The sequence below is a fragment of the Lygodium microphyllum genome, chromosome 4 (assembly GCF_053477565.2).
Source record: "Lygodium microphyllum isolate KBCC chromosome 4, Lygodium_microphyllum_v1.1.10, whole genome shotgun sequence".
NCBI lineage: Eukaryota > Viridiplantae > Streptophyta > Polypodiopsida > Schizaeales > Lygodiaceae > Lygodium > Lygodium microphyllum.
Window position 1 is genome coordinate 149076824 of NC_141138.1, and position 9596 is coordinate 149086419.

At 36.5% G+C, this 9596-nt stretch overlaps 1 pseudogene; it reads right to left on the bottom strand.

Annotated features, from left to right (window-relative positions):
• Positions 1-8543: 8543 nt before the first annotated feature.
• LOC148037766 (E3 ubiquitin-protein ligase makorin pseudogene) lies at positions 8544-9381 on the bottom strand (annotated as a pseudogene).
• Between the last annotated feature and the right edge of the window lie 215 nt (positions 9382-9596).

Sequence of the window (9596 nt, forward strand, 5' to 3'; positions counted from 1 at the left end):
CAAAAAATTTACTTCTCAACATTAAGACCTATCAAAGGGCATGGTTCATAACTTATGAAACCCTTGTCATACTAGCCCCACCTTATAAGATTAATCAAGCCCAATCTTCTCTAAGAATAAAAAAGATGTTGAATATCATTGAGCAATATATATCTCTTTTTATATTGATGAGATAGCTAGAAAATGTAGGGAAACAATCAAGATGGCCATCTTTAGTCTTTAATATCAATTATGTCTCATTTTCTTGTTCCATTGTGATGTTTTCACTCTTGAAAACAACTAGACCAAAACCATGTACCAACTAGTTCTCAACATCCTCTTGAAAAATCTCTTCCTTTTCTTCAATTACTTCATTCGGGCATGTAGCATCTTCTCCCTTCTTCCCCTCTACCTTATTTAAAAAATATCTTCCATATATTGAAGATACACAATAAATCATATGTCTTTGTGATTTAAACATTGTAAGAAAATTCATTGCATAGGCCACCTCAAACTATCTAAGAAAAGTATCCAAATCTTCCAAAGAATATGCAAAAAATGTCTAAAATTTTAGACAACTAGGTTGAGCTTGAGCCGCCATCTAAGTACTAATAGGAATGCCATGTGATGGGATAGGAATGCCATCTAAGTAGTAATAGGAATGCCATGTGATGGGATAGGAAAGACCACAATCAAAATAGAAGAGGAAAACGACTTGCTAGCAAGCTTTAATGAGGTTTTGGGAGCGATGAACAGAGTCAGAGGTGCATCACAAACTAGAGGAATCGAGCAAGATTGCAATAAGAGACCATTGCAGTGTAACATCCCTGAGTTTGTCATCACTAAAGAAGGAAAGAACCTCTGAATTAGTCACCATGTGCTACTTCCCACACCACAACTACCACCCAACTACAAGAGTCATAGATAGATACAAGAGTCATTAGCGGACCTTGCGACGAGCACGTGTGTGAAAACTCACGTACATGAGAAGGATCATCATGGTCTCCAAGTGTAATTGGGTACAAATATGAAATCAAACTTCGAAAGAGATGATATTCAAATGTGACACAAGAGCATAAACGTAGCAAATCTCATAGTTCACAAAATAGAAATATAGAATAGATAGTATACTAGAATAAAGAAAGCTCCATATATAATCCATCAAATAATACATTAGAGTAGGTAACACACTCTCTCATAATGGTCAGAGAATACAGCAATATCCTCAACCTTAATACAATGAGATACATCCATATCATAAAGAATAGATCAATGTGATACAAATAGATACATTTAAAAGGCAAACTGATAGATCTCAATAGTCATACTCCATGACCCTTGGCACGTTAACACTCCAACTCTCATTTGTTTGATCCAATAACTCTCACATATGTGGGTATGCAAAGTATCATCTATTATTGAGATTCACGGTGATTGGATAGATGAGCTCCAAGAGGCTTATTTTCTTAATGATGACTTTAGCCATATCTTTTAGAAATTACAATAAGGTATTATGGAAGAGAACTCCCAAAGAGGTATAAATGGTAAGATTTTAATCCCTTATACCTCTCCTTTAACACAAAATATAATGAAAGAGATGTATTCATTGCCTATTTGAGCCACTTTTGGCAAAAAAAAAAGGCTCCATGGGAAAAAAATGAGCTACATTTATAACATATCGTCTCCCAATTTGATGGCCAAATTGAGAGGGTCAACAAGTGGCTTTGAGACATACTTGAGACATTTTTGTCATGATGTACAACATGTGTGCGGTTCATGGCTCCATTTGATTGATTTTTTGTACAATAACTCCACTCATGCTAGCATTGGAGTGCCCCCCTTTGAGCCTTTTTATGGTTACAAAGTGTCCCTTCCTATAGTCATTTTCAATGAAAAGTTGAATCCTCATAGAAGAGAAGAATTGAACCACATGAATTCCCTACTTCGACAATGTAAAGCGAATCTCAAGAAGACCCAAAAACACATGAAGTTCTATGCTAGATTCCTTGAGTTTCAGGAAGGCAATGTGATCCTCCTAAAAGTACCCAAGTTCTTCTACTCCACACTTAAGGGCGGCTCTAGCAATAAGTTCACACATAACTATTATGGGCTATACAAGATGGTCAAGAGAGTGGTTGACTTGGCTTATCGACTCCAACTTGTATTGACTTCCCCCTTTAGCAAAGCTTATTCCTAACATTTTTATTGCCTTCTAGAGGTACCATAGAGAATTGCTTGATAATTTTTTAGCTGAGGAACAAGAATAGTAGAAATGCCCAAATTAGCTACCAGTGCAATTTGCACTGATTTTTCATCCCCTTTACCCACTTGGCTAGCTCATGCTTCACGCATTGTTTGCCTCATTGGTGCCACTTCTACTCTTTGATATCACTCTCAACATTGGAAGCTTGATCTTGAGCTCCATTTGAAGTGATTATGCTTAGCCATTGACTATGTAAATAGAGCAGATATGCTATATACACTATGGATAGCATGTATTTGAATGCTTTGGATTCATATAATGCTTATGGGAAATTTTTTAACTTCTCAATGTTGGTTTGATGCTTGGGAAAGATTCTTGGTTTGTCTAGAGCTCAAATAGCTCAACATTTGAAGGTTTCTTTCTTGTAGCAAAGTTTGGATAGCAAGCATTCATTGTGAAGGTCTATGTATTATATGCGTACAATGCTTCAAGGATTGTACATGTATGTACTGATGCTTGACATTGATGTATGTGCTTAGATATGCTTATGATGAGCTGAGAGCTTCATATTTGAGCTTGATTGAATGCATTTTGGTAGTGGCTTACTGATATAGTGATTTTCCCCTTGCGACTTGAAGGTCCATTATCAGTCTATGTTTCCCTATATATTGATTCATATCTTTGGGTACCCAAATGCTATATACTTGATATATTGATCTTTGTTGTACTATTGGACATTCTAGATTTTCTTCTAGTGGAAGCCATTTGTATTTAGATTATTAATCTTGGATACCTTGTATCTATCATTGACAGTGGATTGTTAGTGATGGATACATGCTTAATATGCATTGTTGTATACATTTATGTATCTAACACCTTATATGTTTTGACAATTCTCAATACTTGGTTGTTGCAACATAGCTAGTTGCATTTTGTACATCCCAATTGCTACCTAGATATTCCTAGCACTGGGATATTAGTCAGTTGGTCCTTTGTCTACAAATCTATGGTACTTAATACATTTTTAAAAATAGCTATGTTGAAAACTATTTTTGAGGAGTTTCTTTGAGAGTAGATGCTTTATTTTTTGAGCATTCTGGTGCCTATTGTATATGGACAACTATATACTCTTTAGCTTCCCACTTCTTACCCTCACTTTTGCCTCAATTTTGGGGTTGTTTTTCCATGATTACAACCGCCCACATCCTTTCCTTTGCAATCCTTTGCATGGATAATGGTAGGTCCTTCACATTATCCAATGACAGTGCTATTTTCAACATTAAGAAGTTGGATGGTAACAACTTCTAGTATTAGAAGACTCAAATATGGAAGGTATTGGTGCAAAAGAAGAAAGTTAGACCATTGAAAGACAAGGCATAAAGAAAAAAATTTGAGATAGAGATGATTGTGATGAGCTTCATGAGTTACACAACTACTATTATACTATCTTTGTCTAAGTAGGTGTACTTCAATGCTATTTCAATTGACAATGGTGCATATGGTTTATGGAAGAAGATATGTGATCATTATGACAAGTAGAGTCTTAAATCTTAGTTCTATTTGTTGAAGAAACTTGTGGACCTTTGCATGAAGGATGACACCCCTATGTCTACTCATTTGAATGAGTTTCACTCTATTTTCAACCAATTTATCTCGTCGGGCATTTAGTTTGACAATAACATCAAGTATTTATTCTTGCTTGTCACCCTATCAAAGTCATGGGATACATTTTACACTACTACAAGTGCTAATCCTCTTGAAGATAGTTATAAATGCAATGATGCATATAGTAATTTACTTACAAAAGAAGTAAATAGAAAGAATATTGTTGCAGTCTGCACTTCTCATATACATATAAAACATGAGAGGCAAAAATGGTGGAGATGAAAATAATGACCATAGTAGAGACTCATAGAAGTCTTCGTCCAAGTCTCATGGGAAGTCTCTCAATAATTTCCATGGCTCTAAGTCCTCTTTGAGATGTGATTGTTGTGGGCAACCGCATCGCAACATTGCTCCTAAGTCTAGTCTTAAGATAAAAGAGATAAATGCCTTAGAGCACAATTTAAATGACTACATTGTTGCTGCTTCATCACTTGATGCTACTCAATTGATTGATGTGCCATCTTCTTACTCTCAGTGTTGGTCTTTTGATTTGGGTTCTTCATTCCACATTAGCTTACATTGTCATTGGTTTCATAGTTATTGTACTATTACAAGTTTTATTAAACTAGGAGATGGCACTACATTGGATATCATTGGCATAGGTGATGTTTGACTATAGTTTGATACTAGTGCTCTTTTTGTGAGCCTTCATGATATACATCATTTCCTAGATTTGACTAGAAGCCTTATCTCAGCTAGATAGTTGGATGATGATAGGTATCATGTATCTTTTGGTGATTCTGCATGAAATATCACTTATGGTAGTCTTGTTATTACTAAAGGCGACAAGGTTGGAATCCTATACCCTTTGTTTATATCTATATTTGTTGATTGTGTCTTGGCCATGACTGATCTTCCTCATGTATCTCTTTGGCATCACCATCATGGGTATATGTCCTTGAAAGAAATAAAAGTACTCATTTGTTTGTAGTATTTGTCTTCTCTTAACCACTCATGTTTCGACTCTTATGATAGATACAAAACTCTGATAAAAACACAATATTAGTGAGTTTGGGAATCTCCCAATTCCCATTTTTTTAATATTAAAAAGCTGGCACTCGGATAACATGCCCATAAGTTTCTCAAAACCATATGATGGGACCTATCATTGGAAAGTGCTTAAAAAATTGAATCTATTGAGCTATATATCACTTAATTTGGAGTTATAGTGTTCAAGTTATGACAAACCCAAAGATTTGACTAGGTATCCCAAACTTATGGAAAATTCCCATATTCCTCAATATGGTGTTTAAAAGGTTTCGCTCTATGCATGTGGGTGAGACTTTGGCTCTTATTCATTTAGATTTTTGTGGTCCAATACCCTATCATTCATTAGGTGGTGCTAAGTATTTTGTCACATTTATTGATGATTATTTGCACAAGGTTTGGCCCTATCCCATAAGAAAAAATTAAATATCCTACCTATTTTTTAGGGCTTTCTTGCTATAGTTGTTGGGCATAGGCTGAAATGCCTATGATCTAACAATGAGGGTGAATATGTCTCTATAGAATTTTAGGAGCTTTGTGTTGATTTCCCCATACACCCCACCCTAGAATGGTATTGTAGAGTGCATGAAAAGGACTATTCAAGAAACAGTCTACATTATGCTTAGTCAAGTAATTCTGACGATAATACTTTTGGCCTGAAAAGTTAGTACTACTATTCATCTCATTAATAGATCCTCATACACTACTCTTGGTAGTAGAGTTATAAAAGAGGTATGGTTTGATAAATCTTCTTCATATAAACACTAGCAAGTCTTTCGATGTGAGGCTTTCTACCATATTCCCAAAGACAAGAGTAATAAGTTGGATCCACAGTCTGTTAAAATGCATCTTTCTTGGATATGGAAATGCAAGTGAGATGGACTATCGCCTTTGGGATCTGCAAAGCTTGGAAGGTTATCTGTAGCCATGATGTTATATTCTATGAAAAAAAGATACATATGAGACCATAGGATGTGATTGAGGTACGAAAGTTGATCTTTCAAGAGGAGTCTCTTGTTACAGTACCACCAGTCGCAGTTAGAAAATCTAATGCAACTACTAATTGTATAATTGCCTAGGATCTTGGTTGTTGTGTAGGATCATGATATTGGATAGAGAGAACAAGCCATCAGGCCCCATAATTAGTCTTAAGATGCTCCCCTAGAGCTTTACATCCTCTGATTTTTTTTTGAGTCCCCTTTATATTATGTCATGGTAACAAATTCTGGTGAACCTCTCACTTATGAGGAGACTATTCACAAAGGTGATAGTCACTCTTGGAAGAGGGCCATGTAGTCAAAGTATGATTCATTACAAAAAAAATAATACATGAAATTTAGTTTCTTTGCCCAATGAAAAACATGCATTGCCATGCAAGTGGATGTACAAGTTAAAGAGTACCCTTGGTCACCCTAACCCATCATTTAAGGCCTAATTGATTGCTAAGGATTTTAAGTAGGAGAAGAGAGTTCATATTCTCTTATGTGATCAAGATGGCTACCCTACGCTTGGTATTGACCTTGGTTTGCGAAGATGGATTCAAACTTGTAACAAATGGATGTGAAAACGACTTTTCTTCATGGAAACTTATATGAGGATATTTATATGTAGCAATCTATGGGCTTTGAGGAAAAGGATAGGGAACACCTAGTGTGCAACTTGAGAAAGAGTCTTTATAGACTCAAACATGAACCTAGAGAATGATGTTATAAGTGTAATACCTTTTTGCATTGATAGGATTACTGCCATAGTGATATGGATCTGTGCCTTTACATGTAAAAAACCTATGATGGTAGCCTTATCATTTTGGTAATATATGCTAAGAATACGATTATTACCTCCCATAGTGATATGGATCTGTGTCTTTACACAAAGAAGGCCTATGAGATCATAGCCTTATCATTTTGGTACTATATGTTGATGATATGATGATTGCTAGGAGTGCTCATGATGAGCTAGATGCTTTGAGGAATCAGCTCAAAAAGAGCTTTGAGATTAAGGATATGGGACATATCTCGCATATACTTGGTATATCCATCACATGCAATCCCTCCAAGGGACTTGTCTACTTATCATAGAAGGAGTATATTCATAAGGTCATTGATGGGTTCCATATGCAGAGGGTGCTAAGCCTATTGGCTACTCATTACCTTCACATGTGAAGGTTACTCGTCAAATAGATTGTTCCCAATTAGATGATGAGAAGGTCAAGATGGCCAAGATTCCATATACATCCATGGTGGTAGGTATCCTGATGTATGCCATGATAACCATTAGACATGATATAACATTTGTAGTAGGAGTTGTGGCTTTTTATATGACGACACTTAGCAAGCAACATTGAAATGATCTGAAGGATATCATGATATACTTTAAGGATACTACAAATGTGTGCATTTGTTATGATGACCATGATATTGTAATCATTGTCTATATATATTCTAATTATATAAGACATGCAAATAGTAAGAAGTCCACCTATGGCTATGTCTTCATCTTTGTTAGTGGTGTTGTTTCTTAGATGTCTAGGGTGAAGAAATGCATGGCCTTGTCTATTATCAAGGTTGAGTACATTGTAGCCACTAAGGCTTGTAAGGAGACCCTATGGTTAGGCTATCTAATGGCATTAGACCTCGATATAACTATGAATCCTACATTGCATTCGAACTCTATGAGTGCCATTCAATTAACTTGTAATCTAGTCTTTAGTGCAAAGATCAAGCACATTGAGGTCCATTATCACTTCATCAGATTGGTGATTAAGGACAAGTAGCTAGAGCTTGTCAAGATCTTGACTACTGAGGATGAGAATCCTAAAGATCTTCTCACTAAAAGTCTCATTGTAGAATGATACGTCTTCCTTAAGAAGATGATGGGCATAGGATGAGATTATATCTATTCCTCATCCTATCCTACTTCTATGTATGTTGTCACACAGAATACGCGCCAGAGTTCATGGAAGTCGCTCACCGCACATGGACGCTTTGCAATATGGAAGCCCTCCTTCACAAAAATCATTTGTCACAAGATGGTATGCAAGAAGCCCTTCACTCTCCTCTCAAGATACAATGAATTTAACAAGAAGATTAAGATAAGAAACTCATATTATGATTCAAGAAGCCTCACATGCGATAGGATGATGTTCAAACACCTCTCCTACCTCTCTTTATATAGTTTTTTCAAACCTCGCATTGGGCCTTGCTTTACATAAAGCATTAATCTTTTTATGCCTTTAGCTTTTCCTTAAGGCTAAAAGCCTTAAGCATTATGGTATAAAGTAAAAGCCTTGAAGGCTTAAAATGAAGCGTATGGCTTTAAGGCTTTCAAGTCTCTTTGCATTTTGAAAATGCAACCACCCTACATGCAATTATCGCCACACTTGCTCAATGGACTGCTTGTACATAGCATCATCACATGCCTTTCTACGATTCCAAACATCGAGCTGGCCATCATCCTCGTCACCATCAGTGGTTGGTCAACCACCTTTACATTATATGCTTCCCTCAAACATCTTCATCACCCAATGCAACTTAGAAATCATATGACAATACAAACTTGTTTGAACATGGTCACTGATGAAACCAAGGGACAACCCTCCCAATTATTTTTAAGAGTAGATGCAAGCATGCTAACATAGTTGAGTGCTCCTTTGAGCCATCCTTGATACTTGTTACATAGGTTTAAATTTGAACCTTTTTGGCAAACTTCACTAGTGGTGCAAACTCATCGTGCCTAAGAAATCTGACAATCTTATATCCTTAGCAATTACTATGCTATCATCTACTGCTCCTAAGTGGTATAGCTTTGTCTCCTCTATCCTACCATCTTTATAAGCATGCTTGTAAAAGCAGCTGGTACAAATGGGCAATTTCCAGTGCCAAAGTTGAAATGTCTACAATCAATTCCATTGATCTTAGCTTTGTAACCAACAACTATTTCTTGCTTCTCTTCAACGCTAGTGTACCAAATGGCACTTGGAATAACAAAATATGAGAGGATAAGACAAATTGGACAAGCTCACACAACTGTATCTACATCCATGCTAGGAGGATGAGTGCTACTTCTCCAACCCCTAATACATGAAATATAGAAAGGGTAATCACATCCCGACAGAAGACCAAACTTTCTCTCAGCAAGTGTTGGTTTAGAGAGAACTCATTCCAAGCATATACTACATTTAGTATCTTAGCTATATCGCAAGGCTTTCAAGCATTTTTGGTTGCACTCACACTGCCTTTGGTGTTCCTCTCTTTTATCAGACCTAAATGGATGCAGGCAGCAATGCTTGCCACAAATTGAACATAGATTCCCATGCAACTGTGGACAATCCTCTCCATGTGCACACCTACCTGTAGGCTGCTAAGGCACATATTGACTCTTCAACTAAGGTCCTTAACAATTGATCTTGGACCATTGCCTTCAACATTTGATGCATTTGAAGGTAATAATGGACAAGAAGGAGCTAATGGAGTTAATGTTGATACCTTGCAAGCTTCAAAACTTTTGTTACCCATGCTCCCAATAGTCTGAAGCCACTTGATTGGCATGTATGCTGGTAATCTTTGAAGAAGAGTTTGGTGACAACAAAGCAGCTTGGGGCTGCGGTCATTTGATTTTCACATGCTCATACTGACACTGACTCCCATATGAACAATGGCCCCTCATTAATCTTTAATATGCTAAGGATCTTCCAAGCTAAGCCCATTGTTATTGGGCATGCTCCATATATTTAGTAATGTTCTGATCTCTTTTTGATAAATCT